The sequence below is a fragment of the Trichechus manatus genome, unplaced genomic scaffold, assembly GCF_000243295.1.
Source record: "Trichechus manatus latirostris isolate Lorelei unplaced genomic scaffold, TriManLat1.0 scaffold00069, whole genome shotgun sequence".
NCBI classification, from domain to species: Eukaryota; Metazoa; Chordata; class Mammalia; order Sirenia; family Trichechidae; genus Trichechus; species Trichechus manatus.
The window spans coordinates 6,254,267-6,262,253 of NW_004444005.1; positions in this window are offsets into that span (position 1 = coordinate 6,254,267).

Sequence of the window (7,987 nt, forward strand, 5' to 3'; positions counted from 1 at the left end):
CAGTCAAATTGACACACAATCTTAATCATCACACCATTGCCGTCCAGTTGATTCCGACTCATAGCGACCCTATAGGACAGAGTAGAATTGCCCCATAGAATTTCCAAGGAGTGCCTGGTGGATTCAAACAACCAACCTTTTGGTTAGCAGCCATAGCTCTTAACTACTATGCCACCAGGGTTTCCCTAAATCCAGGATGATCTCTTCTTAAGATCCTTGATTCCATCTGCAAAGACCCTCTTTCCAAATAAGGCCACGTTCCCAGGGACTGGGGTTAGGATGCAGATGCGTCTTCTGGGGGCTGTTATTCAGCCCACTGCAATCTTGGAGAAGGTCCAGAAGGGAGAGACACATCTTCTTCCGTCTCCGCAGGGGAATCCCGGGCAGGGGAAGTGTGCAAGTGGGCATGGAGGGCAGAGCTGGGTGGCGGGTGAGGCGGGAAGGAATTGGGTTTGGGCTCCCCACCAGGAGGAGCAGTCAAACAAGCCCAAAAGGAAGATCTCGGGGGCTGGGAGACAGCCAAACTGCACCCCAGCTCTGCCCCTTCTCCAGGGGCTGCTGTGACCCCAAAAGCCTTCTTGGCGTGTCTGCCCAAGTGTGAGCATGAGTCCACCCTCTCCCATCCCTGAGAGCAGTGGGAGGGCCACATGAGGCTTTCCTGGAGTGGGTGAGGGCGGGGACAGCAGAGGTGGCCCAGGAGGAGGAGGGGCAGCACCTGCTGCTAAGGGCCCAGCCACCGGGTCCAGTTTCCGGTCTTGGAACCGACTCTCCCCAAATGTAGACGTCCCGCCATTCTCAGGGGCCAGCCCGGCCCCCCACTGCAGGTCCCTTCCTGTCCCTCTGTCCAGAACGCTCTTGTCACTGACACCGAGAGGTGCAGCTCCTTCTCGACACTCAGCTCACAGCTTCTCCCCCGGCCCCTTCCTTCCTCTGTCTGTGAAGGGTGTTTGTCCCTCCACGAAGGCAAGAGGCCCTGTAGGTCTTATTGACGGTATCCCATGCCTTAAAAAATGCCCAGCACATCATATGAATTAAAAACAGAAAGTCTGTTACATGAATGAACTTTCTAACCTTCAGATCCATCTAACACTGAGATGAACCGTGTGGTGGTAGTGAGTTCCCCGTTACTGATGGTATTTAAACACTTGTCGGAGTGCATTAGAGGGGACAAAGGCAGGTGGTAGCATCAAAGCTTAGGGATCCCACAGATGCCTTCCCAGGGACTCTGACCCACTGCTTCCCCCATCCCCCACCCATGCTGCTAACATCTTGTGGGACATTGAGCAAGCTCCCCCTCCCCCAGGCCCTAGGCTCTCAACAGTTCTAGAAAATAAGAGGTGGCAGCATCTATTAGGCCGAACCACCCAGATGGAATAAGTTGCAGAAGGAAAGACCAATATTTATTCATAATCATATTCAGAAATTAGACTGGGGAGCCACAAATAGACTTTTCTAACAAGAGCCCGTCTGTCCCTGCTCTCGGGCATATGCTGCAGACACATCCTTCATGTCACGGCTTGCCTTCTCCCGCTCTGGGGTTTGGCTTGAAGGTTTGCCAGTCGCTCGGCTATTTTCCGAGGTGATTAACACGAAGGTGGAGCATCAACAACAACCAGGATGTTCTTGTAAAAGGACACGTACTGTTCCTGACGAGGCCTCCTCCTGAGCGCAGAGCTGTGTGTGGCTGCAGTTCTTAGCCTCCCTGTGGGGTGAACGGGGCGGGGCAGGGGAGGCCAAGGACAGTGCTCTGAGGATGTGCCCGCCATCTGGCTGGAAAGGAGCCTTCGAGGTGGAAGCCCATCAGGGGCAGGGGCATGACTGTTTCCTGCACTGTCAGGCACTTGACCCCAGGCCCATTCAGCGTCTGGCTCAGAGTAGGTGCTCCGCTAACACTTGGTCATCGTCGTTGGGCAAATAGGAAAACGGTGTATCATGCAGCCTTGTGACTCCACCTGGCACCTAATCAGACGCTTGGGCCTTGATAACAGAGGCTGGGAACAGCATTTCTCTCCCTCCCAGTTTCTTCTCTTTATCAGGGAACTCCCTCCTTGTTTTGGGCACACAGTGACTTTCTCTGTTCTGCTCATGGGCAGGCACCATGTGGCACTTGGCCAGTCCCGCTTCTTTATCTGTTCCTGGAGAGGAGAGAACAGAGTCCCTGACCTGCTGCATGAGAGGGGTGGATGCAGAATGCCAGCCCTGTGGGGAGTGACCTGCTGGCCCCAGGCTTTGTCATGGATTGTATTGTGTTCCCCCCAAATATGTGTCAAGTTGGCCAGGCCATGGTTCCCAGTATTCTGTGGTTGTCCGTCATTTTGTGATCTGATATGATTTCCCTAAGGGTTGTAAATCTTACCTCTGTGATGTTAATGAGGCAGGATTAGAGGCTGTTATGTTAACGAGGCAGACTCAATCTACAGGATTAGGTTATATTTTGAGTCAATCTCTTTTGAGATATAAAAGAGAGAACTGAGCAGAGAGGAGTGGGATCTCATTACCACCAAGCAAGAAGAGCCAGGAGTGGAGCGCTTCCTTTGGACCTGGGGTCCTTGTGTTGAGAATCTCCTAGACCAGGGGAAGATTGATGACAAGGACCTTCCCCAAGACCTGACAGACAGAGAAAGTCTTCCCCTGGAGCTGGTGCCCCAAATTTGGACTTCTAGCCTTCCAAACTGTGAGAGAATAAATTTCTGTTTGTTAAAGCCACCAACTTGTGGTATTTATGTTATAGCAGCACTAGGTAACTAAGACAGGCTGTAACCCTGTAACCTGTTTAAACTAATAGGATTTGGAAGAAATGATGCAGTTCCAGTCTTTGCCTCTTGGAAAGCTCCTTCTTAGAACTCAGTCACCATGCTGTGAGGGTGCCCAAGCAGCCACGTGGAGAGGACCACATGGAGGGGAACTGAGGTTCCTGCCCGTGACGGTTAAGGTTGTGTATCAGATGGGCTGGGCCATGATTCTCAGTGGTTTGGCAGTTATGAATTAATTTGGCAGCTTTTTAATGACGTAATCACCTCCATAATGGGATCTGATATGATGTGATCACCTCCATGATGAGATCTGTTGTGAGGGGCCAATCAGTTGAAAGGGAGTTTCCTTGAGGGTGTGGCCTGCATCCAAAATAGGTAGACTTTCTGGCAAGGCTTGCTGACTTTTGCTCACTCTGGATCCTGCAGCTGGCTCCTGTTCATCTGACCTCCAGTTCTTGGGCCTTGAGCTAGCAGCTTACCTGCCATCTTACCTGCCGGTCTTGGGATTCATCAGCCTCCACAGCCTGTGAGTCAGAGGCCTGCTGTCTGACCTTCCGATCGTGGATTCACCAGCACCTACAGCTACGTGAATCAGGAGAAGCCGCCAGCCTGATCCATGGACTTGGGACTTTCCAGGAGCTATAACCACATAAGCCGTTTCCTTTATATAATCCTCTCTTTATGTATATTTATATGCTGCACTGGTTTTGCTTCTCTAGAGAGCCCAGCCTAAGACACTGCCCAATAGTCTCAGCTGAGTTTCTGCATTGACATGAAGCTGCTCTTGCTCTGTGTCTTCTCTATGTAAGTAAAGTATTGTTCCATCCTCTGCCTGTGTGTGAACTGTGCTTTTATTGACAACCCCAGATCCTGGACCTAGGCTCGGAAGTGTGGCACATCAAGCAGGGTCAACAATCACCAACTCTTAGCTCTTTGCAGAGTCATTCCCACCAGCAGTCACAGATCCAGTGATTTCTTCCACCTTCAAAAAATCTCCATCCCACTTCTGCCCTTCACCACCCTATTTCTTTACCTCTCTTTAAAGCAAAGCTCCTTGTAAGAGTAGAGCTTCTCTCCCTCTTTCTTGAACTTCCCCCCAGCAGGATTTTGACCCCATTGGGCTCCTAAAACTGCTCTTATTGAAGTCAGCAAAGCTGAAATCAGTCGTCATCTGCAGACCTCAGCTTACTGGCCCCTTAGCAGCTTTCGACTGCCGTTGGCTCTCTTTCTCCTCCTTCCTTCTTGCTATCCCCTCTGCACCTGGCTTCCAGGACTCCACAAACTCTTTGTTTCCTCTCTAGCCAGTTCTTCCTTATCTCCTTGGCCTCTTCACATTGAAATGTTCTGAGAATCAGACCTCGGAAAGTGTCTCCTTTTCATATGATCTTTTATTTGATCGTGTCCCGTCTCATGGCTTTGAATGCCATGGAGATGCCAGTGCCTTTCATGTTGTAGCTGTACCCCAGACCTCTGTCCTGACCTCCAGGTTGGCTTTCAACTGCTTCCATGACGCCTCCACTTGGAAGTCAAAGTGACTTCTCAAGCTCACAGGTCCAAAATTGAACTCCTGCTGTCCTCCCAGCCTCCCATCTTGGATGGTGGCAGCCGCCTTTCCAGTTGCTCAGGCCCAGAGCCTGGCGTTGGTGCTCTCGTTCACACCCCACATCCAATCTGTCGAGAAATCATGTTGGCTCTACCTCCACATACGTCCAGAATCTGACCACTTCTCACCACCCCCACTGCTTCCATCCTGGTCCAAGACACTTTCCTCCTTGCCCTGCTACAGTCTGTTCTCAGCACAGCAGTTGGAATAATCCTTTAAAAACATTAAGGCAGATCATGTCACTCCTCTGCTCAAAACCTTGCAAAGTCTCCCACTTTTTATGCAAAAGATAAGCCAAACTCCTTACAGGGTTCTACAAGGCTCCATGTAATTTGACTCCCTGTACCTTCTCTGGAGCCCTGGTGGCACAGTGGTTGAGAGCTAGGCTGCTAACCAAAAGGTCAGCAGTTCGAATCCACCTGCTGCTCCTTGGAAACCCTATGGGGCAGTTCTACTCTATCCTATCGGGTCGCTATGAGTTGGAATAGGCTTAATGGGTGCCTTCTCTAACATTACCTCCTCCCTTCTTCCGCTCACTCACTCTGCTACAGCCATGCCACTCTACTTGCTGTTCCTTCAACTTGCCGAGCATGCTCCTGCCCCAGGGGCTTTGCACTTGCTCTTTCCTTGGCTTGGATGCTGTTCTCCCATATATCCACTGGACTCACCCCTCGCCTCCTTTAAGTCTTTACTTTACAATGAGACTTATCTTGACCACCCTATTTAGCGCTACAAACTCCTCACCCTACCCCTGTTCCACTTATTCTGTATTTCCATAGTGCTCACTGCCTTCCAACATACTATTACATTTACTTACATATCAAGTTTATTATTGTCTGTCTTCTACTGTTAGAATGGATGCCCTTTCAAGGGCATATATGAAGTGCTCAATAAATATTTGCTGAATGTTGAATGAATGAATGGGTACATGCAAAGGGCTCTATACACAAGGCCTGTATGTAGTAGGTGTTCAACAATTCTAGTTGTCACAAGCATGGGAAATATAGAGATGTAATATCTTTGTGCCTTTTGCAAACTTGCTAATATCTCTGGGCCCCAGCATCATCATCTATAACAGTAGAACTTGCCACAAAGTTTGTTATGGGGATTAAATGAGGTAATGTATTAAAGTGCCTAGCACGGTGCTTGGGATATAAAGATACACAAAACGGTAGCTATTATTGTTACTATTACTACTACTACTATTGTTCCTGGCATACTACTACTATTATTATTATAATTTTAGAAAAATCTAAAAATAAGGTTGTTAACTCAGATTGAGAGGAGAACTTGCTTGGTAATTTGTGAATACCTTTCTGCGCTGGGGCAGATCTTTTTTGTTCCTGTCTGTCAAGTGGGGCATGTTCCACAGTGGAGCGTGAGAAAAACCACCCCCTTTTCTACAACAAAAGCTACAACATAATATTACCCACAGACAGCTTAGTCTGGGCAGAAAGTTGATTTGGCTCTCCTAGGGGGTTGTCACTGAGGATTAGGCTGGATCCTCACCCCTGGGATGTGAGGACTGAGGGGAAGAGGCTGGTGGGAATCACACAATTATCACGGGATGATGGGCAGCCAGTATTCCATTACCTTTTGGTGTTCAGCACAGAGCTTGAAATGTGAGTAGGTGGCTGGATGGATGACGGATAGATGGACGGTTAGATAGATGAATGATGGATAGATAGATGAATGATGGATGGATGGACGGATGATGGATGGATGGACGGATGATGGATGAGTGGATGGATGGATGATGGGTGGATGATGGATGGATGCATGATGGTTAGATGATAGACGAATGAGTAGATGCAAGTGGAGTTTAGGCAAGAACAGGCAGACTGGTTAGGTCAAACAACCGGGAGTTACTAGAGAAATGTGGATGACAAGGCTGACATTTTATCTGAAAACCCTGAAGAACAGTAGCTAAGTATTTGCACTCTGCTGCTGACCACCTGGGTGATGTTTGATGTGTCACCTTCCCCTCTGGGCCTCAACTTTCCAGTTGCTAAAATGAGATGCTTGAACTAGATGCTCATTAATGTCCCTTCCACCTCTGACGGTCAATGAAGCTATAATTTCACGTGTGTAGAGGCCAGATGAACAAGGACTGGCTTTTGGGGTCCATTGTGTTTCCAAAGATGGCCACAACAGTATTTCCCATCCCACATATTCTGTTGCAATGTGGCTTCGCCACTTCCCTATTAAAAGGTGGATTCTATTTCCCCTTCCCTTGAATTTGGGCTGGCCCTGTGACTGGTTTTAACCAATAGAATGTGGCAGCAATGATGCATTTCCAGTGTTTGCCTCTTGGAATGTTCCTTCCAGAAACCATGCTGTGAGGAAGCCCAAGCAGCCATGTGGAGAGGCCCAGATGAAGGAGAACTGAAGTCCCTGCCTGATAGTCTCAGCTGAGTTTCTGGCTTGTAGCCAACATCCATTGCCAGCCATGTGAGGGAGGTCATGAGGAATCTTCTAGCCACTTCAGTGTCCCAGCTAATACTGTGAGAAGCAGAAGAACTACATACTAAATGCATAGAATTGTCATAGTAAATGGTTGTTATTTTAAGTTACTAAGTTTTGGCATGGTTTGTTATACAGCAATTGATAACTTGGCTTAAAAATATATTTTAATGACATGAACATATACATACATATATACATTATACATCAATGCCAAAATGTGATAACAAATTCACAGTTCATTTTATTGGCAATCTTTTTTTTTGTTGTTTTCCTATTTTGCTTGACTACCTTCTCCATTTCCCACACATCACACCCCATCTCCTCAACTCATGTTGACTTATTTTTCTGAATACTCATGTAATCATTTATTAACATATACCAAGCACACATATAGAGTTGGGGTTTTTTTTTGTGTGTGTGTGTGTGTGGAGGGGTCATTGTATTACAAAAATGTAATCAATATTATATTCTCTTGTCTATATTTCGATTTTCTTATTCGATAATTCTTTGTGAAAATTCCTCCAAATCGCCTGGTAGGTTCCAATCCATTCTTTTAAAGAGCTGCAGAATATTCCACAGTGTGCTTATTCCATGTTAGTCAACCCTTCTGAGAGGTGTGCTGGAGCCAGTCCATACTGTCTTGTGAGAGCCTATTGTTAATTCTTTAGGAATTTTGTAAGGCACTTGTTAAACACAGCCGCTGAGATAATTAAATTATATAAACTTACAATTAAATACATTATGATAAAAACAAAGGTAATAAATACTAACTGCTTCCTAATTATTTTACTATTACTATTATCTATGCTTTATTATAAAATAATATATGTGTGTTTTGGCATATCTCTTCCCAACTCTGTGTTCAGGAACTCTATGTTGGTAGTTTAAAATTAACTATGCTGGAAGTATTTACACCATGGGAATTGGCAAGCACTACAAAATCAGGGCTTGATTTTTTGTTTTGTTGATTGTCTAGACTTAAGAAAGTAATGGAGAAAATATTAATAATGCAAATTCAACTTAACACTGTGTCAAGTCTATAGCTATTGCATTGCAAAGAGCTCCCCAAAATCGAGGAAATATTCCTCCAGTATTTGGAAACTACTATCCAATTCAGAAAAGAAGTCATTTACGCCATTGATAAATGAGTAAAGTACCAATATAA